Below are 26,535 nucleotides of genomic sequence, written 5' to 3'. Positions count from 1 at the left end.
CTTGGGACTGGTTGTCCCCACCAGCCAAAGAGGAGGAGGAAGCTCCTCCATCACACAGAAAATGGGGCTGGGAAAGCAGTGGTCCCTTCACTGTGTTGCAAAGGGACTGCAGGTGTCTGTCTTTTTCGGTTACATCTGCTTCCAGTGCTCGACTTGCTTTTCACTCCAGAAGCCTCACTTTTTATACAGTTCCAGAACATACTCCGCTGCAATCTCTCAGCATTTTACAGAAAGGGGCGTTTGGCTGTCCAATCAGGACAGCCAGACCACCTGTGGGCGCTGGTCCTATTCAGGCACTCTGGCAGACAAAAGCACAGGGTTGTGGAAGACACTCTTTCCTCCCCCACCCCCACCCCCCACTTCTTGCTTGCACAGACACTCTGGAGTTTAGGCGGGGACACACAAGGGTTGCCAACAAAGGCAAAAAACACACACACTGACCTCCCCCTCCTAGGACAGTAGAAGAAGGGCTAACAAAGAACAACCACACTAGTAATGGTGAAAAAAGAAGGGAGGCCCCAAGTTGGTGTTTGGGTGCTCCTATTGCGCACTACCGGGGCAATGGACATAGCCTGCGGTACATAAATTACACAATAGTTGGTAGAACACGTCCACTGCCACCAGCTATAACAGTGAGAAAGAACTATATCAAACAATACCAGGAGAGGGAGTCATTCTCCCAGTATCGGACAACGCAGTGATAAAGACACCAGGGGAAGGGAGTCTTCCCCCCTGACCTTGTGGGTGAACTATATGAAGTAATGCCAAGAGAAAGGAGGTATTCTCTCGGCAATGGGCTGCGAGTGGTACTAGAGGCACCAGGGGAAAGGGAGTAATTCCCCCTGGTTCTATTGGGAACTGCATACACAGATCAGCAGAAGGGGTAATCCCTCCTGGACATTGGATAAAGATTGGGTGAAGCCTGAAAGCCAGGGAAATGTACTATTGAAAGAGAACATTTGTTGGGAGTCATTCTCCTGAAGGAGGAACTTTGTTAGTTTATTCTTTAGATTTAGTCTGAGGGTTAGAGCAGAATTTGACAGATATTCTGACAATTCCCTTAATTTTACCCCTCTTAGAGATGGGGACGGTGAGATATTTTTGAGAAATAAAGTTTATAACCAAACCCATGGCACCTTTGTGTCAGCTTCCTTCTAGGACACCCATTACATTGGACATTTCCTTTAATGTGGTATCACAGGACTATTGCCTGTTTACAGCCCACCCCTCCCGGAAAACAGTCTAGCCTGCCCTCAACCTACATTACCAGAAGAGGCCCAAGAGGCATTCCTGTCTGGGTGGAGGGGGGGTGAGGACCGTTCCACCTTTACGTTTGTTATCACTGCTGGTGTAGAAATAGTGTGGGGCTGATTTTGTTGGTAAATAAACTTATAGCTGGGTTGAATACCATTTGTGGTGGTGAAAATCCGAAATGGGCCAGTAAAGGTCTTACAGGTTTGGAGGATATTTTTTGTGGCAAAATCATTATCAATTACGTAGTCTACCGTGGTCTCAGAATTCATTGCTTTTGAAAATAAATATATCCCCAAAACTGGATACATCACCCAGCATTAAAGCAAAGTAATTTGAATGCTTTCCTACATTTTCCAAAGTCAGGCTCTGAACTGAGGAACTGCAGTTTGTTCCAGATGTTTGGGCCTGGCACAGAGAAACAATCTATTTCCTACAGAATGAAGTCTAAATTTAGGAGAGGTCAGAAGATTTAACATGAGGTTGGTTATAAGAATAACTAGTCAGTCTGTTGGGGAGGGATATAGGCCCCCTTCCATAAACATACTTTTGCACCATGATGTACATTTTAAATGTGACCCGAGAAGAGACTGGTAGCCAGTTGTGAAGTTTTATGGCAGGATGTGCCCATGGTAAGAAATGTTCATAACAATTTCAGCTGTATTATTCTGCAGAACTTTAAGCTTACAGCAGATATATTTTGGTGACCCGACGTATAACAAGTTACAGTAGTCCAGTGTTGAACCAATTACTGAACCAACAATTAACAGATGGTCAGGAGAGGAAGGAGCAAATTGGTTTAAATAATCTCAGATAAAATTAGCTATTATTCAAGTGGAGTAATTTGCATAGAGAAATCCAGTAATGGGTCAAGGTAAATATGTATTGAATTCATGTTTAGCTGCGGGGTAATACGCAAATGCAACTGAAGATATGATATTGGGAGGTCAGTCCCCGCAGAAGAGTGCAAGGATGTACCAACATCAGCTCGGTTTTCATAGTATGAAGGCTAAACCAGTTATGCTGCAGCCAAGTATGTCAGACAGGATCTTGCCATCAGACAAGGGACAGTCGGAGGGATAAAAAAAAAAAAAAAAAAAAAAAAAGAATTACAAAAAAAAATATACAAAAAATTGGGCGTCCTCCACATAGCAAGGAAATTCAACATCCACCATAGTAAGTAGATTGTGAAAGGTCTTCCAGGTAGATATTGAGGGAGACAATATCTCGAGGCAACTAAACCAGTGGCCACACTGTCCAGGGTGAGACCAGCGCTACAACCCATAATAAAAGATGCAAACCAAGGAAGAGCCGACTCAGTCTGGCAACAGGCGAAAAGCCTCTGGAGAAGTACCCGATGAACTAGCATGTCAAATGCTGCCGACAGGTAAAGCATTATTACAAGTGATTTGCAATGTTTATCCATGTTCCAGGATCCCTCCCTCACTTCCAAAAGGGCAGCATCTGTGCCATGTAGTGGACGAAAGCCAACTGGCGAATGCCCAGCAATTGATGAGACGCCATAAAGTCTTGCAGCTTCAAAGCCATTACCTTTTCAATGAGCTTCTTGAGAAAACGGTAAGTTGGCAATAGCCCAATAATTGCTTGCCAAATTCGGGTCCAAAGAGGGTTGTTTTTTTTGGTTTAAAGGGGGGAGCAGTCCAAACCTATAGTTCAGGATGTCTAAAAACTGAAGATGGTGGTATTAACAAAATTAACTAGGTAGGGAACAACAATTTCCTTTGATTCTTTAATCAAAACACAGGGCAAGGATTGTCTGGGCAGGAGAAGCACACCACAGAACGAACTTGCTCATGGGGCAAGTTCATCAAACTGAAATATTGGAGAGGGTAAAAGGAAACCCATGATAACAGGTTACGAACCAAGCGAGTTGCGTATTTGAGGATTATTTCCATGCATTGAAGATTATCCTGGAGGCATTCAAAAGAGATGGGTTTCCTTGATTTAGGTAGATTTTCATTGTCCAAGAAAAGTAGTTTTGGAAAATTGCTTTTTGAGAATTACTCCAGGCCTTGTAAACTGTTAAAAATCCTACTAGACCTGAAGGGAGAGTTCCTTAATTTACAAACTCGACCCAAAGAGAAATGCATTCCCCCCAAGGGAACTGGTGACAAAATATTTCCCAGTGCTTTTTGTAAAATGGTGCATGTCGCCATAAACTGTCAGGAACTGTGAATGGAAGCTTTGGAAGCGTTGACTTCCGTGCGCTCTAGTCCTTACCCAATATGGTGGCCGTGCCTTTAAATTCTGGCACCTCCCACAAACTGATGCATTGTATCCGTTACACTACGCTCCGGTTCGTGTGGAAACTTCGTTCGTGAATTTCCTTCCTGCCATTCCTCTTCTGCTGCTGCCTTTGCCTTCCCTGTGCCTACCTTCTGTTCTCGCTTCCAGCATTTTCCTGGGTTTCCTGTTTCCTGGGCCTTGCAACTTCTACCTGGTTTATATTTTTCCTCCTCGCCTGTTCTGACGGCTCCGCCTTGCCTGAGCGACTGCCTCCTACGTCTCGGTTTTCCGCCGTAGCATTCTATTTTAGTGGCTCGGCGCTTTCAGACTCGGCTGCTCAGCGCTGCTATGCTTCTCGCTTGCAAGCGTACTCTCGCTCAGCAGGCATATTCCTTTTCCTTTCTACTTGTAGCCTGGGTATTTTCTTGCACACTTTCTATACTTCCTCTTTTCCCACCATCCTTTCACTATTATTTACGGGCATTCCCGTCTATTCTTTCATTCCTTGAACTTATTATTTGTTATTTTTGTTTCCTGATTCTTTCCTCTGTGTGCCACTATTGTGTATAGCATTTTGAAGAGGTACCTCCTACCGCTTCTCCGGAAGCCTGCACTAGCTCTATTGTCACTGTCGAGCTTAACAGACTTTCACCATCGGTGTTGGAATCCGACTTCATTTGGTTTGAGCTGAAAATAGACCTCCATTGCATTGTGAAGGGACCACACTGCTCCCTAATTGAACCCATCTGGAAACAGGGTTTTTTCTGCCTATGTTCTTTCCCCCCCCCCCCAGAACTAGGACTGGCCCCCTGGTGGTCTCCGCGGACAGGGTTCCATCTCTGCCAAGGTGGCCTCCGGAGGGGCCAGACCCTATCTACACGAAAAGAAAGTCAAAACATCAAAGGACAAGACTCCTACAGGAGGAAGGACCGTAAGACGACGGAGTCGAACCCGAAGGAATCCGCCACTGAAGATTCAGGTGAGGAGGAAGGGGAGAAGGCCTCGAATCTTGACATAAGCACACTTCATATTTGGTGCAATGCTGCCAAGCATACACAGTGAAACTTGCATTTGACATTTAATGCAAACAAAGTGTTCGCAGGAAACGGAAAATGAGTATCTAACATCCCCATACTCACAAGCAAGGCCGAGTATCAGGCAAATGGTACTCGTCCCTTCATAAAAACGACTTGCCAATGCTAGTGGGCAAGAAGATTTTGCGAGCCCTGTACTCATGTGGTGGATTTTAGAGGAGTCAAATGGGGATCAGCAACCATACACCTCTTCCCAGATTTTAGCCCTCAGTCCAGGTTTTTTTTTCCTCTCTCTTTTTTTTTTTTAAAAAGGGGATGGGGGTCTGCTACTCAATGCTGTTTCCAGCCAAGCTCAAGGTGGTCCAGGAGGGCAGAGTCTCCTTCACAACACCAGAGACTGTGGAGAGGCTTGCCATCCATGGACATCCCGGACCAGAGGGGATCTCCCCGTTGACCGCCCTAAAGCCGAGTTAAAACTATCCAGGCTGGATTTTTTTTTTTTTTTTTTTTTTTTTTTTTTTTTAAACGGCTCCGGCACCCTGCTGCGGGATGCCTATTGGTCTTCTGATAACGGACCCCGGAAAATAAGGATTACAATATCGTTTCAGGACAAAGCAACACGTTGGTAATTTGCCTTCAGCTTCACTGAGTCAATCCAGCCGCTGACAGCCCCCCGTGCCCAGCAGCTGAGAAGGCACCACCTGGTGTAACTGGTTGGGGAATTTAAGGGGGATGGGTGGGATTATGAGGCTGGTATGTTTTTGTTTCTGCCGTGGGGGGATTTATAAGGGGGTTATTTGAAAGTACGGCATGGGAGGCAAACACGACAGTACATGCCATTTATTGACAAAACCCGAGGCCTAAGAGGGCGAGGTGAACGCTGGGTGCAAATATACACTACACTACTAACTGGGAGACCCTGACCAAGCCAGGGAACCTACGTGAATATATATCTAATAACCTGGAATATACAGGTTTTACTAAACCGTTAGAAAGAGCACCTGATTAAGAACTATGCTTAAAACTGGTTAATCTCTTATGCATACAGGAAACACACCTGGCACAGAACAGTAGACTTCCCAATCTGGCAGGGTGGGGGGGTCCACAGATACTGCTCCTCTTTCTTGACACCCTCCCGGGGAGTGGCCACCTACTTCCTACAGTCCCTAGAATTTAAGCTCCACGATCAGATAGGGGATGGAGTGGGTCGCTATTTATTGCTGGTTGGCAAGATAGCCGGGTGCGAGTCCTCATCCTTAATATGTATGCCCCAAATAATGACTGTCCAGACTTCTTCCAGCATCGTGCTGCCCCATCTGCGTGCTTTCCAGACCTACGAGATTATCTGGACGGGGGGGGGGGGGGGATTTTATCCAGGGAATACACGTATTACTCTGGGGTGCACGGCAGCTCATCTAGAATTGACTACTCCATGGTGTAATCAGAGATGGCGCGAGAGATTCAGGAGGCCCTGATACTCCCTCGAATCCTATCTGACCATTCCCCAGTCGTGGTGAGGTTTTCAAGGTCCGAACCCCACCCCGTCCACCAAGACTTCTGCCCTAGTGCTTCCATGCACATGCGTTCCAGGATGCCGTTTTCCGTATGGAAATAGGGCAAGACATACAGACCTTTTTTCAAGAGAACGTAGGCTCAGTGTCTGATTTTGGTGTTATCTGGGAAACCTTTACGGTGTACCTCAGGGGTTGTTGTATAGCAAAGGAGGGCAGAGTCCAAGTCCACACGCTGATCCATATCCACACTTGTGACTCAGTGTTTCAACAGGGCCTCATGGACTACCAGGAAGGTATGCAGTGTGTATATCGAATATTATATATTCAAAGACTATATACTGAATATTTTATATCAAAAATGTTTATAGTGAATGCATTTAGGGGGTGGAACACCACCCAAAAACCAAAAAACAATACATCCACTAAGATTTTTTCGATATATAATAATTCACTATGTAATCTCTCGATATAAAGAGTGCAGTCCCAAAAACTGGTGGGCAAGAAGAGATGGCTCTTTTGATAACCAGGAAGACTTACCTGGGCGATTCCATAGCTACCACCACCTACACGGAGGCAGATCGACCGAGCAGAACATTGGCTTTGGCGATTAAACAAGAACGGCGACTAGATCCCATAATGGAAATTGAAGATGCAGAGGGGGGCTTCTACGAAGCACCGTCGCAGAACTCTGTGTTCTATGAATACTACGAGAGATTGTACAGCTCCCGCTTGTTTATCAGATTTCTTTAATCTGATATTTTGGTGGGCTTCTGTGAGACCAAGGTTCGTTTTAGGACATGAACTTTGCCCATCTGCTATCAGATTTGACCGTGTTTCCTCAGATAGAGGCTTCTGTGGTGGTACTCGGGCCTGTGTGTTGGTCAAAGCAACAGTTCATTTGTGTGCCTTTGAGTTTGGCATCCATCCCTGGATAATGAAATGCAGAACTTCAAGTGTAGGATTCCAGATTTTCTATCAGGTAGTACAATTCGCAAAATATCTCTTGCTGTTAATCAGAAACCATACCAACTAATATTTCCTCTTTTTGTCGTCTCAGCTCGAGGCAGAACTGGTCATTTATCCTCCTCACCTTCTATATCCTCTCATGTATTTTGTTATGCAGTTCGGCGAGAGGAATGGAACTTTTAGTGAATCCTTGGCCTACTGTAAACAAAAAAAGAATGTATATTTAACATATCCTTTAGAACAATTGGCCAAGAACGTTGCTTAAGACCTTGCAAAGGAAGCACAAAAGAAATGTAATCTACAACTAAGCCTAAAACGCTTCAAAGAAAATTAGACTGACTTTCACGATCTTCTCTTTCTCAAAAAAGCCTGCTCAATGTGCACCAAAGTTTCTGACCCATTACATTCAGCAACATAACATACAATTAGCTGGAGAATTATCTAGACCGGTGCTCTCCAGAAAGTTAATGGCTCTTGCTAAAACCGAAAAAAGCAAGGGGAAGAAAAAAGTACTAAACTAGGTGCATCTTCACAGATCATGTTGGTGAGGTTATGGTTACATCCAACAATTGCTGAAAAACAGGATATGGAATTGATAGAAGAAGATGTTGCTGCTTGTAGCCTAGGAGAGCCTGGTAAGCTTGACTCCCACAGCCACCAGGAGCTACTTTTGACTCTTCAGTTCATAGTGCAAGACAGACATACCCATGTCACATTAACGGTGACGCAAGCACAGATGGAGCATTGTAGAGAGCACCCTCTGAATATTTGCCATTCCAAACTATGAAAACTTTTCAGTCAGTGTTGTCAAAAACAGAAATATTATGTTGCTTCGAAATGCCACTGAGCATATCACCGAGCAACACGGGCAACATTAAAGGACGTTATCAGATTCAGAAACATGGCAAAGACTTTTCAATTTGAACAAAAAAAAAAAAAAGATTAACTTTTTCCGGTGGACACTAAAAATTGGACCTCAGCGCCCTCTTTTTTGGTGCAAATTGTATTTGTGTTGCATGAAGTTGGTAACAATGGAGTATTTGTGGTTACTCAACCCTGTTTTCAGAAAAATATTCAGATTTGGTGGAGAGGGGCCTAAATTCTGACAATGAGATGTCCTCATTTCTATGAAAATGTAGAATAAGTACCAAATACTGTTTCACAGTGTTCTCTAAGGGTGGGTACTGATATCACAACCCATGTATGTAGTAACAGGATTTATTAACAGCATATTTACATGCCACTTAGAATTGGCACCATATCACTAATCGATTTATTCAGGTATCCATATAGGAATATGGTTGAACACCACATCATACAATGGGATTTCGACTGTACCTCAATTAGATGAACGCTATTTGTGATCAGTAAAGGTTAAGGCCACATTATTGATTCAAGTCAAACAGACAGTTCCAATACTTTTGTGTTTAACCTATAAGTTTGGATAGGTTATCAAAATCAAATAATTAGAACCTAAGCAATAAATGGAAAATAAAATAATTAAATATGAAACAATCGTTTGAAAAAATGAGAAGGGCAAAGCAATGAATCCTGCGATGTAAAACCGAATAATATAACAATTGCATAACATTTCGTATTGTTTATTGCTAAGGGTCAGAAATGGTTTAAAGTAAGGAATGACATTTGTAATAAAAGACCAGTAAAAATCAAAAAAGAGCTACTACCCTTCGAGAGCCACCTCTGACTATTCAGTCGGTAACCATAAGAAGGCGGCCGGAATAGACATAGAAGCAGGACTACAGCGGTTGGTAGGTGACCGCAAGAACAACATAATGGGCATGGATTTCAGTCCGCTGGCGAACGCGGACACTAAAGTACGGACGTCGGGAAACTCGAACATTTTAGCCCAACGCGGGTGATTGAATGTACGAATCGGATCATGATCCCTGCTTTTACTGATCTCAGTTAACATTTAACTGCACCTACCATGTAACAATAAAAGAGCGGACCTAAATTCACAAAACAAGGCAGTTATGTGAATAAAAGCCTAAATACTTTGCTAAACATTGTCCGCCCAAGACTGCTAACACCAGCTTACTGCCCTACTTGCACTTTGACCTACTCTGCATCCCTTATTAACTATCCTGTAAATCACTGCCTTATCGATATTCGTTTGAATGTATATTTTGTAAATCTTCCTGTAATAATCCTGTAATACTCCGTCACATTGCCTTGTCATGCTTTCATCTTGTTGTAACTAAGTTAAGCGCCCGGTTGCCCCTGGGCCTGGTGCGCTATAGAAATAAATAAAATACTAAAAAATACTAAATACTAAACCTTGCGCTTCAAGCTCTATGCAAATTCTGCAACCTGGCAAAGGCTAAAACGACAGACAGCATGGGCCAATTTCAGCCGATGCGTGTGCAGTACATGTCAGTTAGTGTTTGGCATCTTAAACAGAATGAATTTGTAGTTTAGTTTTAAACTACATAAACCAGTTGAAAGTCTCAAACAAGTGCATAGATGCAATAACTCATAATATCATATAAGAGGTAAATATGAATAGGGTTTGTAACCAGCAAATATGTTAGGATGCATATGGACACAATATTCACCCTAAGTTTGTTTGGCAGGCTGGGATTGAACCCATGACTTTACACATGCTGAAAGGCTTTTTTTCCAATTGTCAAGTCATAATAATCGGGTAAGGAAGTGTTTTTATAACCATACTTTAGTTTAAATGAACAATGTCAAGGCTATAGAATGAAACCAAGATGATTCACAAAACTAATCAATGTTTTGTATTCTCCCTTTTCTTTGCATTTTGATTATTCTTTTTCACCCTAATTAATCCACCCCAACACTTTGTGCTTAATGTTTGTGTTTACCATAACTCATTGCTTTTACATGAATGTTCATATGTATGTGTTCTTCCTATGATGGGTATCACTATGGTTGAATACTAAGTACAGCTCCGATTTGAAAAAGACGGTGTGTTCCGTCGAAACACGTGTCACCTCAAAGGGCAAATATATTATCTATCATTACAAAATAATTGAGCCAAGTCTTATTCTTTTTTGTTTCTTGGCGCATGAACACAACAAGGTAACCCAAATTGGAATATTCTTTTCAATTTGACTTTGCTTTTTGGAACAGCGTGGTTTCAGAATAAAAATCACGCAAGACAAACGAAGCAAAAGAACGATGCCATGAGTCTTTATTGTGCTTAATGATCACTACCCAGACTTAATAACAAGGGTGCATTTCAACAATATATATTATTACAAATGATTACATTATAATACTGTGTCGACTGCTTTAATTGTTTTAAAGCAAATATTGAAAAATAGTTCATAGATAAACAGAACAGGGAAAAGTTGAGATGCATTCCTAGCAGAGCATCTTCTGCATTTGTGTGCTGACATGTAATTGAAGAAATACGTTAAGAGTGTGTTCTTTACCCGCGAGAGCCCCTGCACTGGTTTGTATCGCTAGGGGAGACGTTTAGGGCACACGTGTGCGAGACTGTCTTTTACCACCAGATGCCTGTCTTGTGCATCGTAATGCAAGTGACGCTCCCTATGGAAAAGACGTATCGCTATAAGGTGTGAAGCAGGTGTTATGACGACTCATGGAAAAGACTATGGAGGCGATGAAAGAGTACCACTGGCAACGTGTCTCAACTCTTTTCTTAATGGATAGTGTGCAGTTTGTGCTTGAAGGCCTTTATGCAAAACACATGTAGGCCAATTTCACACAAACATTTTGAAATGGTCCTACCACGCATCGTCAGCCAGCCATCGCCTATGAAAAAGGGGAGAGGGCAAATGGCCCCAGTTTAATATTCTGGGCACTTAAAGCCCCGAGTGCGTGAATATTAAAAATCTTCTCGTTCTAAGCAGTGTGCAGCTAGAGGTTTTCTGGTTATTTTCTGTATGGACCAGGATCGTTTCATGCGCTAGTTCTCTCTGGAGATAATTTTGGGATGGTCCCCCTTTTTCTGGCGTTTATGTGATTTTTTTTTTTTTTAACCGAAGATGGATTTCTGGGGGCGGGGGTCTTTGGCATCTGGTAGGAACAGGATTGTTGGCTACCAGTTTTGTGAAAGTGGATTACTTGCTGCCTTTGGAGTGGGCGTTTCCCAGTATTAGCCCTTTGGTGTCGGCTAATACTGGGAAAAGCTGTGCATTTTCCAGTGAGCACGGTAGGGTAATTTAGGGTTGCATTGCAATGTGGGTTCTTCCTTTTCGATGTTCCCAGACGTCAGCATGCACTTTGCAGGCTTGCTACTCTGAGGTGATGAGCCGAGCATTGGGTTATTCCCTTGAAACCCCGATCTCTAAGGTCAGACCTGCTTAACCTCCGGATTTTCATGCTCTTCTCAGGGGAACAGCATGAAAGCTCCGAGTTTTTCTGCGCTGCAATAAAACGCGTTGGCTGTCTTCCCTTTGAAGTGATCAGAGGCTGCCTGCAACAGTACACAAAGCCGCTCAGGCAGAAAAGTCCACAGGGCTCACACTGGCACATTTAAAGGATTAACACCTTTGTTACTAACTTTCTGGTCAGTGATAAGAGCTATTTGCACCTGATAAATATCCATGTCTGCGCTTCATTTCAAGACAAAAACATTTAAAAATGTCATGTTTTTATTTTGACACAAAGGAGGTTGTGCGTCGATACTGAATTTAATGTTTATTCATACTGCATTTAAATAATCAGGATGCATGGGGTAACAAATAAGCTGGCTAACGCATCACAGTATCCATTGTTACGAGGCATTAAGTGTTGAGAGCACATTTGAAAACACGTAAAGGACAGGTTTTAAGCTTGCAATTCGTTGCTTTCTGAAACGTGTATTCGTCCATTCAAGAGCAGAGGGCAAGAAGGTTAGGGTGGTACAATTATACTGTTTTTACTTCACAAATATAAATCCTCTTAGAAATATGTTAAGCTGTTTTATTTGGATTTCTGCACTTCATTTTTACAATACAGATTAATCTTAAAAACCAAACATTCTCCAACCCACTACTACGGAGAAAACATGTGGCCATGTGCTTATGTTGCAGACTGATCTCAAATTCCAGCTTCACCACTTCGTTAAAGTGTCTGATCCTGGGCGAAAATTATCTTACTATGCCTCATTAACAGTTTTTCTTACAAAAATGTGTTAGCCCTGCATATATGTTGTTATGATTGTTTTTCGTTATGAAAAAAAGCAGGAACGTTTAAATTTATCCAGATAGAAATACATTAGAGATGCCAGTATTTCGTTGCAATGCATTGCATGTTCAGTTGGTGGTGGGGTGTTTGAGCGGTATACAATCTACATAGTAAAACTGCTGCGAGTCGCAGAAATCTTATGGTTTTTCATTTTCAAACTTAAGTAAGTCTGTCTAAGCTAATGTGAGCACCGTTTCTGGTGGGGTTTGGGGGAGACACTATTTGCCTCCGATGATGGATGGGGTGTGGGGGGGTCTGTAGACGTTTTGTGGGCTGTCTTAATCTTTTCTGCTATGTGGGTGGTACTCCTGCTGACTTTGATGCGTGGGCGGCGACTGTGTGGGTTATGCTTTCGCCATTACCTCTGGGGTTTCTAAGGTATTTTAGGGGCGGTACTATTTCTAGATTATTCCACTTCGGATGCTCTCGTGATCACCATTTCGTACTGTCTCCACAGGTGGCATCTAACTGCCTCTTAAGGGATTCGCTCTGTGCGATCCCTTCCAACTTAGTTTAAACAAATAACTTTCTATGTGAAAATCGAGCTATTTGTTTAACTTGTATTTTTGGTTCTTAAGTCTTCGGTGTTCCCAAACGTCAGTGTGCACTTTGCAGGCTCGCTATTCTTTGAGGTGATGGGCAGAGTATTGTGTTGCGACCGATCCCTAAGGCGTTCCACAATGCGAGCACTGTTTCTGGTAGGCTTTGGCGGGGAGAAACCATTTGCCGCCGACTATTGGTGCGGTATATGGGTCTGCAGACGTTGCTGTTCGGTTGTCTTACTCTGTTCTTCTACGTGGGGGGTACTCCTGCGGACTTTAATGTGTGGGCGGAGACTGGGGGGGTCGGGTGTCACTATTAATTCTGGGGTTATTTAAAGTACAGAACTCCTCACGTAACCACTCAGGTGACAGAATGGTGGCCCCAAGCTACTCCACCCTCCTTACCTAGACCGGCGATTCCCGCGAATTTTAGGCCCCAGGCGGCTCCATTGCCCCCGGCGGCTGCGAAGAGTGAGCCATAGCGCGCGGCATCCTGGGAGTGACGTAACCGCGCTACCGCCACGTTCCGAAACTGCAGGGAGGCTAAAAAGGGGATAAAGAAATCTAAAACTGGAGTTACGGCGGTAGACACAAAAGAAGGACTGGCCCAGTCAGTGAATGCGGACGTTTTGCAGTTGCATAATTTCATGTTTCGCTCACAGCCTCAGACTACGAAGGGACACTATACGGATAAATAGTTGAAATCGTTTTCAGAGGATCGTGTGGATATTTTTCAAGCACTAGTTCGAATTCTAAAACATCCAATTCTAAAAGTATCATGGGGCGATATATTCCAGTATACCGAGGGTTTACAAATACATTTTGTTTCTTAATGTTATCACCTTGAGACCCAAAAGTATTTGTCTTTTATGAAAAACTGGTGAGTTTCAGTCGCGTCTTCCTTTCATAAACGGCAACAGAGGTTCGTTTCCGCGATCGGCGGAGCGGGTGTTAATATTGTCCCTCTTCTGTTTTTCCTTCAAATCGTTCAGAAAAGGGGTGGGGACCTGGCGGTCAGACGACTTCTTCGAAACTTCAAGTTCAAGAAGACTCCTCCATTGATTGACATCTCACGGATCTTGATAGTCTAGCCGGCACGTATTATACATTGCTACAGCTATTCCTAAAGAGTACCGTTTTTATCACATCGAAAATACTAGAGATTCCCGACATAGACACAAGAAAGTAGTCGTAAATCCTTGCCTATCAATCACACTTGTCAAACATACAAACTTACATCATGTGTTGTAATTAAACGCTAAACATTAATGAGAATTCAGATTTTCAACACATTCGTTCCAGAAAGTCACAATTCTTCTTCCTCTTTCTTTGCTGCTCCAGCAGCTGAGCTACATCTGGACAGGATTATGAATGTTGGCAGATGCCACACTTAGATGGAATTCTTAACTTTAGCCTCCATCTGCATCTAGACAGGATTATGAATTTTAGCTTGCTCCACACTTAAATGAAACTGTGAATGATGACAAGTGCCACACTTGGAAAGAATCGTTATCACTGGCTTGCCTCACATCTAGACAGAATATTGAAGATTAGCAAGGGCCATAGTCGATGGAATTGTGAATGATAGCAAGCATCACACCTAGACACAATTGCAAGGACAGCAATACCAACTAACTAATCCACTAACAATTTCATCCCTCTGCATACATCTCTCAAACTGTAATCAAACACAACCACGAACCTGAAATACAGCAATCCGCACAAACTTCACTACACTGCAACAACAAAACAGACCACACATAGACTTGCACAATAGCACACGACGACTACCGACCGTAAAACACCCCACGCCCAGCCAACGGACCCACCGGGCTGAAGCTGCTAACAGCAGATCACTGCTCTCTTGCACTTTTCCAGCTTATTCCCACTAACTCACCCACCCCCCCTTCTCCCTTTTTCAGAGCCGCTAGAGCACCACTCTGGTGGTGATAGTGCACAGTACAAATATCCTTTAGCATTAACATTCATTGATATGTTAGTATATGTGTGTTTGTGTGTTATGGTTTAATCAGTACGCGCGCGCGTAGAAGTAATTGATTACCAAATGCTTAGCGCGTCAAGGGGACTCAGTGGAGCATATCCGCGCTAGTTTTAGAACGCAACAGGCCTTTATGTTCCTACGTTAATAAACATCCTTAGGAGGCACTCTTCCACGGAGGTTCACGCCGGGCCCGACAGGACTTCTGAGGTTCCGGCACCAGTGCGAACTTCCGTTAGAGAGTAGATGCGCAAATTTGCATGCATCATATACTTCAACTAGATTTATCTATTTATCTAAAGAGCCATCCGGCACGGCACACGCAGTGATGTGATACCTGTCAGTGTGCAAGACAGAAGGGGGAGAAGCAGACGCCACCTAGTGGGCGATAAGTAGCACCACAGGAAAAATCTGTCACAGCTGCAAATCTGTAAATTGACAGGCACAGTCCAAAACCAACTGTTTTCAGGCCTCCATATCTGCCAAAAACACGAGGTAAAGCTCGTTATAGAGCAGCCACATCATATATATATATCCAAAATCATATAAGAGGGGCACAGTCCCAGGCAAAACTGCAAAGGTATAAAGAGACCCGCCTAGCTACGAAGAAAAGTATATTATTTGACGGGGGCAACCCAAGATAATCTGCATTAATAAAATACACGGCACAACTGTCATGATGCCTACCTCTAAGGAGCCAGGCCGGGCCCAGCAACCCCAGAGGCAGACATCATTTTCCCCAGGGAAGTCTCAGCGGGCCCAAGTCGGGGCCCTTTGGACTCAGTCCTGGCGCCTTAGGCGCCAGGCTCATAGCGGACCCCAGTCCTGGCGCCTTAGGCGCCAGGCTCATAGAAGAGGATATGTGTTTAAGTGCTTGGGTGCACACTTACCTGATGCAGACCTTGCTGCTTCATCCAGGCCCTCTTGAGGCCTGAATGGGACTACTTAACCTGTAGGACTACTTCACCACCCGGGTGTGGTCGGGGAAGGATACATACCTGATTGGTGGAAGGATACATACCAGGAACTTCTTCCAAGGCTATTTAAACCCCACCCGAACAGCCACACATGCTTCGTGTTGTTCTGCACCTAGCAGCTGGACGCTCACCGTGTCAGCTCCTGCATCCTGACTTCAGCCACGCCTGCCAGCACCCTGGAACACCTGCAAGGGGAGAAAGGAAGAGAATAGGAGAAGAAAAGCCCTTTCCTGCTAAATCTGCATCCCAGAGTCATTTCTCCAACGGCCCTGAAAAGGAAGACATCATTTTAAAGGCATTTCGTTTCGATCGCTGCAGCGCTGCATTTTACTCACCTTTGCAAGGCGCTTCCATCTTCAGCAGCGATCTTCCGGATTCAGCTACGCCCCGGCGCCTAGAGGAAAAAAGACAAGAACAAAGGTGAGAGGGAGAAAAGAAATAAGGAAAGCTCAGTTTCCTTTTAAGTCTTACCTGTTGGATTATTCCCACTGCATTTCGGGTCCTGCCGCTTCCTGGCATCTCCGGACCCCGGCCCCTATGGGGAAAAAAGACAAAGACATTGAATGAGTGAATGCAAAGACATTACCTGAGCGCTCACCCAGAACTGTTTCACTTCGGGTCGGCGCCATATCTCCGGCATTCCGAACCCCGGCCCCTAAGGGGAAAAAGACATAAGCATTAGCGCTTGCTGCAATTAGACAACGAACATTATTATTAAGCTTGAACTTTTGAACAGAACTTTTACAGCGCCTTACCTGAACAGTCAAGCTTACCTGAACTCCCATCAATCCTCAATCCAGTGAAGTAACTGGGTTTCAACGCGCCCCTGCATCAGAAGCAGGATGGAGAGCTCATCCTTCCAAACCCTAAGGTGAGGCTTCACGGGAAATCGTGGAGGAGGTATCGTGGAGGGTTGGAAGGGAGTGGGAGGCTTGAGCATTGTTCCACAGTTGGTAATACTCCCTTTTCACGCACAGGAGGGTATCCAACGAGCCAGGGAAGCCAGAATAGAGGGGCCCTTCCTGTCCATCTTCAGAGTTCTGCGCCTTCGACGCCGCGCCTCCGTGGGAACCAGGTGAGCGTTACAACAACTGCATCAATGAGTGGTTACTCAGAAGACTCAGAGGCACCTCATGTTAGCGGTCTACGAATGAGTCAGACGGTACAGAGAATGGATAGTGCCGGCAGACCCCACAGGAGAGAGGGAAGGGGCATAATGGAGGACCTGGCAGCTTTATCTCGGAGCATCACAGATCTGAGTAAAGCGCACAAGGATATAGGGGGAAGAAAGGAGAAGACCAGCAGGGCATGTAGTGCCCAGAACCCCCCGTGTTCATCAAAGAGGTACAAAACTGGCAAGAGGAAGGCGAGGTCATGAGACAAGTATGATTATTGTTCAGATGACACATCTGATGAGGACTGCAGGAGCAGTACCAAATCAGACGACCACAGTTCGTCAGAATACCAGACCTCCTCAACAAGTGAAGGGCGAGAGCCCAGAAACAAGACAGGCATAAAGGAGGATGAGAGGCCAAGGGTTGATGAATTTGACCCGAATGAGTTGGTGCACCCGAGGTCAAACGAATGGGAACCCCCAAAGAATATAACTGAATATACAAGGAAGAGACTCAGAGCACCACTAAGAAGCAGGCCAGAAATAAATTGAGATCTGAATGCCCCAGATCAAGGGTGCCGGATGGGGTGGCAGAAACACCTGAGATCGATGAAAGAATGCTGACCTTCCTGGGGAGGTACGGCAGAGATGTGAAAAAGGGCATAGACAGGTCTTGGAGGTCCTGCCAAGACAAATTATTGGACATGTTGGGCCCCACCACAAGGATATGGCAAATTGCAGAGGAGGCCAAGCAAAAGAAAGAAGCAATTGACCCAGAGATCATTGCAGGCTGGGCCCAGAGAACATTATGTCTGCTGGGTAATGCAAATACTGCAATTTCAACAGAAAGAAGGAGATCCATCTTGATGAAGATGGACTTGAGATTAGGAGAAATCGTCACATCAGAACAAGCGACAGCGGGCAAAGGAACATTATTTGGAGAATTCTTTATAAAAGACATGGCTAAGTTCGCCAATACCTACGCATCCATGGATAAGGCTCAGGCATCATTCAAAAAGATTTTTGGAAGGAAGATTTTTGCCAAGGCTGGAAGAGGAAAGGGCCGCTCGTCCAACCGCTATCAGTACCACAGGTCCAACAGTGACAGATATCACTGGAAGGAACAGGAGGCAAACCCTTTCTTCCCTTCCAGAGGAAGAAGCAGAGGTAGAGGCAGCAGCAGACAGCAGCATCAGAATGCCACAGGTGAGACGAAAAACCGCGCTAGCGAAAGAGTTAGAACCAGGCATACCTCCAGTAGGAGGGAGAGTGAGACTGCACATGAAAAAATGGGGGGAGATATCCTCAGATGCTTGGGTCATTCAGACGGTTCAAGGTTTTCAGTTAGAATTCTGGCAAGAGCTGATTCAAGAGATCATACCCAAACATATAAGATTCAGCAGGGAAAGGAGAAGAACTTCTAGACAGAGAAGTAGAACTGCTAAAAAGGAAAAAGGCAATCAGCCCGGCCACAGAGGGACAGAAAGGCTTTATAAGCAACCTGTTTTTAGTAAAAGGCAAGCACAAGGTAAGACCAGTGATAAACCTCAGGGGTCTAAATTATTTTCTTATATACAGACACTTCAAAATGTAAGGGATTCACCTGCTATGGGTCATCCTACAGAGAGGGGATTGGTTAGCGAGAATAGACCTCAGGAACGCCTATCTAACAATACAGATTCATCAGAATAAGAGGAGACTACTACAGTTCCTCTGGAAAGGAGAGAGATGGGAATTCATAAGCTTTCTGTTCGGTCTGGCATCAGCACCCTGGTGCTTCACCAAACTATTGAAGCCAGTGATAGGACACCTCAGAGAACAGGGAATCAGATTGATTATATACCTGGACTATATTTGCCTAATGTGCCAGAACAGGGAGACTCTGGTGGATCAGATTCAGAGGACAACAGAGTTACTCCAGCAGTTAGGATTTCTAATAAACTGGGAGAAGTCAGAACTGGAGCCAACCCAGTCGATGGAATTTTTGGGATTCATCCTAGAGCCGGTTCAGGGTACACTCAGATTACCTTTGGGGAAGGTGAACTCCATCAAGAAAGAAAGAAAGAACTTAATGACAAGACAGATGTTTTCTCTGAGGGAGATAGCCAGGTTGGTAGGGCATCATCGATACAAGCAATTTTTCAAGGTCCACTGCATTACAGAGCATTGCAGAAGTTGAAGATAGAACATGTCAGGAAGGGTCTATTTTACGAGCAGAAAGTGACCATATCCCAGGAAGCGAGAACGGAACTAGAATGGTGATATTTCCACATGGAGGCATGGAATGGCAGGGCGATATTTAGATCCTCCCCGGACCTGGTCATAGAATCGGACACCAGCCGAAGGGGCAGGGGAGCCAGGTGCCGCGATCAGTCGACCGGGGGGAGTTGGTCGGCCGAGGAATTGGGCCTCCATATCAATTGCCTCGAACCTCTAGCGGGATCCTTCGCAGCCCGTTGTTGGACACAGGAAGGAGTGAGATGTACCATATTACTCAAGATGGACAACGTCCCAGCAGTCAGGCACATAAACCGGCTGGGTGAGACAAGATCCAGGATGCTATCGGAGATAGCCAAGGAATTTTGGCACCTATGTCTCCAGAGAGGAGTCAGCATGACGGCAGAACACTTGCCGGGGTAGCACGACCAGGTGGCAGACTGGAATTCGCGATACCTGAGGGAACCCAGCGATTGGCAGCTGGAGGAATCAGTATTCCAGGAGATCATGCATCGGAGAGGTCCATGTCAGACAGATCTGTTCGCTTCGAGGTTGAACAAGAAGATCTCCAGATTTTTCAGCTGGAGACCAGACCCAGAAGCGGCGGCAACAGATGCATTTGTCCCGGTCTGTGGACCAGCAAAGGTATACGCTTTCCTGCCATTCGCCATGATAGCTCGCACTGTGGCACAGTACAAGAGGCAGGAAGTGACTGTGATTTTAGTGACACCCGATTGGAAGGGTCAGCCATGGTTCCCAGACCTACTGGAGATGTCGTACGATTTTCCAATTCTATTGCCACACAGACAGGACATAGTGTTAGGCTCAACTGGAGAACTTCACCCGCTAGTGCAATCAGGGAACCTGAACCTGGTAGCATGGGCGATTTCAGGAAATCCTGGGACAAGCTAGGTCTTTCGGGGACAGCTCAAGAATTTATCAGAGACTCTTGGGCCCCGGGGACCGGGAAGGTTTACAGAGTGGCATGGCAAAAATGGAATAATTGGTGTATGGAGAGGAAGGTTATTCCCATACGAGCGGATGTAATTCACGTAGTGAATTTTCTAGCAGGCCAGGCGGTTTATAGTCATTCCATTATCAGCCAAAGCATCTAATGCCATACCATCTAAAAAAAAAAATCTAATAAAAAAAGCATCTAATGCATTTAAAAAACAAAAAATTTAATGGGGGGTACCCCAACCCACTTTTTTTTAACCTTTAAAACAAATTTTAATTAAACTAAACCCTTTACCATCTAAAAAAATGCATTAGATGCTTTTATTTTTTAGATGCTTTTTTTAGATGGTATGGCTGTCGATGCTTTGGTTGTCGATGCAATGACTGGATACCGGCCAGGCAGCACAGGCTAAAGCATTTAGAACAATGAACACGTACAGGTTAGCAATATCTGCAGGGCATGAGTACATAGAAGGAAAACCAATAGGTGAACACCCATTGATATGCAGAAAAATAAAAGGAGTCAGATGCATGAGACAACTGACGCCAAGGTATTCACGTCTCTGGGATGTGAGTGTGGTTTTGAGGATGTTCGAGTCCTGGCCACACAACAAGAATCTATCTAGGAAATCTCTTTGGGCAAAATTAACCACTTTGTTATGCTTAATCTCTTCTAAGAGAGTGTCAGAGGTCAAGGCATTAGAGACAGACAGGAAATCGTTTTCTCCTAGCGGTGTGATATTTTACATTGAAAAGAGGACAAAGACGGGGATTAAGACGGTAGAGTACATGGCTTTTCCTGAAAGGCCCAGATTATGCCCAGTTAGGTGTCTGAAAGCTGATGAGGCCATGGCAGATCGGGGGAGACCCACAGGTGAATCTCAGCTGTTGATAACGGTCAGAAAGCCCTTTAAAGCGGTAGCGACAGCCACGTTGGCTAGATGGGTGAGATGGTGTATGCAAAAGCAGGCATTGACATAGGGCAATTTGGGGCACATTATACTAGAGGCGCTATGGCATCATCAGCTTTTATGCTATGGGCTCGCCTGGAGGATATTTTGAAGGTGGTAGACTGGTCGAACGAAACAACCTTTAAGAATTTCTATTTTAGACCAGTAGACCAGATAGCCTCGTTTGTGGTAAGTAAGCTTTAAACAAGCATAATCAGAGCCTCCGAGTCTTGACATGGAATACAGATTTTCAACGCATTTGTTACAGAAAGTCATGATTCTATTAAAGACTCAGAGGTGAAAGATTATTCCACCCATTCAATCGCTGTAATGTATGAATGATAACAAGATATATATCTTTAGAGAGTTGGAAATGTTGTTATACTGTTGATATTATGTGATTGCCCACCCGTTCAGAAGGAGATATTTAGTGGATTTTATGATTTTTTGATAGGAACAGAGAATAAGACAACGGCCTTGTGAGGAAGGTTCAAGTTAAGGAATAAGAGAAGTCGTCTACCGGTTGGGGCGCAGGTTATTCAGAGTTCGATCAGCGTCAGAAAGAGGAAGAAGAATGAAGGTTGTCTGTGTTTATAAGGGAAGGTCTAATGTGATTGGTCTGGAAAGGACACATGTTTTAATGGTCATATGAAAAACTAACTACAAGTTCACTTCGGTTCCTCGGAATTGTAGTTCATTGTTAGTTATTGTTTTTCATAATGTTTGTTTTGGTATTTGCTGTTCGAGAAGTAACGAGAAGAATTGAGCATAATCTTTTGCATCTGAGTCTTTAATAGAATCATGACTTTCTGTAACAAATGTGTTGAAAATCTGTATTCTATAAAAGACACTAGGCAAAGAATTATGCTTTCTCTTTCATTTTATTATTCGATCTGCCATGAACAAACCAATAATATGATAGTAACAAAGATCAAACTACAACTCCAAGTTTTGGCAAAGTCTTTGGTAGTCCCAATATTATTGGTCTCTGAAATGACCACGTGACAAACATAACCAATCATAACTGTCCATGTCCATAAACACACTGTACATCCTACATTACTTCCTCTTTCTTTCCTTGATCTAAACTGCGTCCAAACTGGTAACCACAATCCCGCTGCATGATCAGTTCTGTTCCTCAACTCCCAGACGGCATGGAATCCGCCACAGTACCTAGTATGATAAGATATACTCGGTGAATGGAAGCCAAAAGGTGAGACAATCGTACTAATGCAACAATTAAAATCATCAGAATAATATAGTATGGGTAACAATGGCATCAATGAGCATACGATTGTAAGGTTGGTATAATCCTTCACCTCTGTGTCTTTAATAAAAATATGACTTTCTGGAACGAATGTGTTGAAAATCTGAATCCTATGTCAAGACAGGAGGCTCGAATTATGCTTGTTCAAAGCTTACCCACCACCAACGATGCCATACTCTCCATCGGTTTGAAATAGAAGTTCTTACAAGTAGATTCATTTGACCAATCTGCTGATCTCATAATGTCTTACAGTCTATCACCTATATTAAAAGCCTTGGCGGCCATCGCTCCTCTCACGGAGTGAGTGCTGTAACTGATTGTGTCAATGCATGCTTGCACCATCACCCATCTCAACCATCTGGCTATTGTCGCTGGTGTCACAGCTTTATATGGCTTGCATAAGGCTATGAATAACTGAGATATCCCTGGGGGTCTCACGTCCCTCGTAATATCTTTGTATGCCATCAAATATCTAATCGGGCATAGTTTGGGCTGATCAGGAAAGGAATTATAGGATACAGACTTTAATCCTGTCTTAGTCCTTCTCGATTTAACAAATGTCACCCCATTCAGCGATATACATTTCCTGTTGACCTCCAACGCTCTAATGTCCAACGTTCTCTTACATAATAACAGACATAGAAGCATAGAGAGTTTGGCCGATATGGCCTTCCTGCATAAGTCAGGGCTGTCCGGCCATGATGAGAACAGTTTCAATACTGTGTCTACATCCCACACCTGAGATTACTTCTCCCAGGGAGGCCTGGACATTCTCTTTCCTCTTAGCAGCCTGTAAATCATGGGGTGTTCACCTATAGCAACCCCCTCGATCCTGGGATGGCCTGCCAATACCGCAAATCTGGCCTATTGATGGTCCTATACACCTTCCCTTGGGCTGCCATCTGGGCTAAGAAATTGGCTACATGGACCACACCTGTTCCATCAGGATGAATGTCCCTCTCCATACACCAGCTGTTCCAGTTAGCCCATGCAGATTTGTAAGCTCTGTGTGTTCCTGGTGCCCAGGATTCGTTAATGATGAGCTCAGGTTCATTCGATAGACCTGGCCTAACACATGCTCCCCTGAAATCGCCCACACGATCAGGTTGAGTTTGCCTGTCCGCACGAGTGGATGGCTGAGTCCTCCGGGATCCCGTACAATGAGCCACTGGATCATGATATGATAGTTCCAAGAGAGTGGGGAACCACACCCGACCCCTCCAGTCTGGTGTAATCGGAACTATGGATGCTTTTTGCCTCCTCACTTGGGCTAGCATCCTCACAATCATTGAGAAGGGGAGGAAAGCATAGCTTATTTCCTGACCCCGTACCTTTAGGAATGCGTCTGTTGCTTCCGCTTCCAGATCCGGCCTCCAGCTGAGTAAGCAAGGTAGTTGGTTGTTCAATCTCGATGCAAAGAGATCGATTTGGCATGGACACCACCAGACCATCAGGTCTCAAAAAAACGTCCTCGTCCAGTTTACAATCACTGGCGTCTCTGAGATATCTGGAGTTCCACACGGCCACCTCATTCAGGTGGCCTAGTAGGTACTCTGCTGTCACCGAGATCTGTCTCTTAAGGAAACGTTTCCAGAATTCCTTCACAATTTCTGCCAACAACTTGGATCTCGTGTCGCCTAGCCTGTTTATATATCTGACTGCCGACACGTTGTCCATCTTGATTAGAAAGTTCATAAGGATTTGGTATAGCAATCCGGTTATACTTTATCTTGAGTTCACTAACAGTTAGAGATGTTCAGCTTCCTTCTAATCCCTTGCTTCCCTTATTAAGACACATACCATTCAATTTACACATTGTTATTCTATTATTTAGCAACGTCCTACCTTGGTCCAACCCCCTCAATCCCTGTCTCTGTCTTTGGTTATACAGATGTATTTTTGGTTGACAATTGATGTTACCGTATTCATACCATAACATGTCATGATGTGCTTTTTTGATTTTTATGATTGATTGATACGTCAATGAGGTAATTGTCTGGCTGGGAAGAAGGCCCAAGGCCGAAACACATGTCGCCTTAGAGACTTTACCTATGTTGCAATAAACCAACAGTCAACTGGTGCAAATTGTGTGTTGGCTAATAACTTTATTTCCTATTTAGAAGGCAGTGGGAACCTTCACTGCCTGCACGCTATGCGACAGTAGCCAACATCAAGAAGGAGGCTTTTGGTTCTGATTTACTTTCACTAACCCTGGTTGTGTTAGCAGTCCTTCAGACCAACCCACATCTTGAGTAGAACACAACATTGTGCTCTCTTTTGAGTCCAGCATCTCACTGCGAAGGACCCTGCTAGCAGTTCCAGACCAATCATGTGTAGGGATGTCTCTTGCTCTGACCACCTGCCTCCTGTCGACAGGTTCCCGCATCAGGCTTCCCAGCCCCATCTGCTGGTGTCAGATTCTATATTCAGGGCTGAGGACGAGCCAAATATAGCTCTCCCGTTCCAAGCATCCATATAATGTAGCCACCATTCCAACTCCCCTCTTACCTCCTGCGAAATTGGAATGCTTGATTCGTAAGATGCGCCCCATCTGAGGTGTTGGATTTTTAACCTCTGAAGGGCTCTGTAATATGACTTGAATCGATGACGCTAAGCGTCCTACCAGCCTTGCAATGTCTGTCAGCGACATCTCTCTCCATGACAAAGTCTGTCTTATTTGTTTATTGATGTCATTTACTTTAGTAATTGGTAGGATGAGAGATCCCTGGATTGTGTCCACCACAAAGCCTTGGAATTCCATGGTCTGTCTGGGTGTATCTTGTATTTTTCCCAATTTATTAGAAACCCACTTTCTGAAGTAGTTCTACCGTCGTCTGCACTTGTATCTGGAGCATCTCCCTGTCCTGGCACATTATGCATATATCGTCCAGCTAGATTATGAGGCAGATGCCCTGCCCCCTCAGAAGAGTCACTACCGGTTTCATGACCTTGGTAAAACATCAGGGTGCGGATGCCAGTTCGAAAGGTAGGCAACATAATTCGCATGTTGTCTCTCCCCAGACAAATTTCAGAAACCCCTGGTGCTCTGCCACTATGGTCGCTGTCAGATATGCGTCCTTCAGGCCTATCCTGGCAAGCCAGTCGCCTTGTAATAATATATCCCTTGTAAGGTGAATCTCTTCCATTTTGAAGTGTCTCTATATCACAAATTCGTTCAACCCTTTCAGATTGATGATCTGTCTTACTTTGTGTTTCCTTCTCACTAGGAACATGTTACTTATAAACTCAACTGCAGAGTCTGTCACCTGTCTTATAACCTTATTGTGCTCTAGTTCCTTCAGCTCTTCCTCTAACAACTGTAGGTCCTCTAAGTTTAGATATATGCACCTTGGGGGGGTTCGATTGCTGTGATGTCGTCATGTTACAGTCTATGTGGAAGCCCTAAACTGTCCCCCGGACCCAAGTATCTCGGGATATGTTGCGCCAACATTCTATATGCTCTGCTAATCTCCCCCTACTGCCGGGGTAATTATGCTTAAGGTGCACTGGAGCTTGCTTGCCCTCACCTGTTGAATTCTGTTGACGCTCTCCTTTTCGCCAGCCTCTGCCCCGTCCTCTACCCCTGGAGGTGAAGAAAGGGTTCTGTCTCCGATCCTCCTGTTATCTCCAGTGTGTTCTATTGTTGTGGGAACAACAAGGGGTTGGTCCTGACAGGCAGAAACATGCAGTATCACAGTGGAATAACTCACTGTAGGTTTTCTCAATGAGTGGCTGCAAAGGGGGACACTATGCACACTGTGTCACTACTTACACTTAGTGTGGTGTCCTCTTTTTACCGCTCTAAGAGAAAGAGCTAGAACCTTCTGTTAATAATTAACATGTGGTATAATGTCCTCGTGTGAACCCTCAGGAAGGCAAGAGGGCTTTACACATCGTGCTGAGTCCTTGACATAAGTGCAAGTCTTAAATATATTTTTTATATTACATAATGAAATATAACAGATTCAATACATACAAGTTGTTGCAAAAAATTTCATTAAAGCACAAGCCTGAAATAAGAGTCAGGAGGTTTAGACATAGAAGGGTAGAAATCAGAGAAGTCAAGACAGTAAAACTGTTGTTCAAAGTGAACTTCTTAGCACATCACAGATTGCACCACATGGTGTGCACATTTGATTTAACAGAACATTCTGACCCAAACTGAATCTATAGACAATGTAAAGTCTCCTTGTTAGACGTGTAAAGGATTATTTCTAACTGTGAAGCAGGAGACTGTCCTTTTGGCTGTAACCAGTACAATAAGGAATACTTGTGTTATTCAAAACAGATTACGGTGTCCTTTGATAAGTCTCAATATC

At 44.3% G+C, this 26,535-nt stretch overlaps 1 protein-coding gene across 1 annotated transcript in view; it reads right to left on the bottom strand.

Moving 5' to 3' along the window:
• PLAGL2 (PLAG1 like zinc finger 2) overlaps positions 1 to 13,253 on the bottom strand; it is a 125,008-nt gene extending 111,755 nt beyond the window's left edge. The window contains exon 1 of the mRNA XM_069651012.1: positions 13,141 to 13,253. The gene's annotated coding sequence lies outside the window, so the exon portion shown is untranslated. The remainder of the gene's footprint in view (positions 1 to 13,140) is intronic.
• Between the last annotated feature and the right edge of the window lie 13,282 nt (positions 13,254 to 26,535).

This window comes from Ambystoma mexicanum, chromosome 3p, assembly GCF_040938575.1.
Source record: "Ambystoma mexicanum isolate Mex_15411 chromosome 3p, UKY_AmexF1_1, whole genome shotgun sequence".
Lineage (NCBI taxonomy): Eukaryota > Metazoa > Chordata > Amphibia > Caudata > Ambystomatidae > Ambystoma > Ambystoma mexicanum.
Note: the sequence above shows the minus strand (reverse complement) of the source record. Positions and strands in the feature narration are given on the sequence as shown.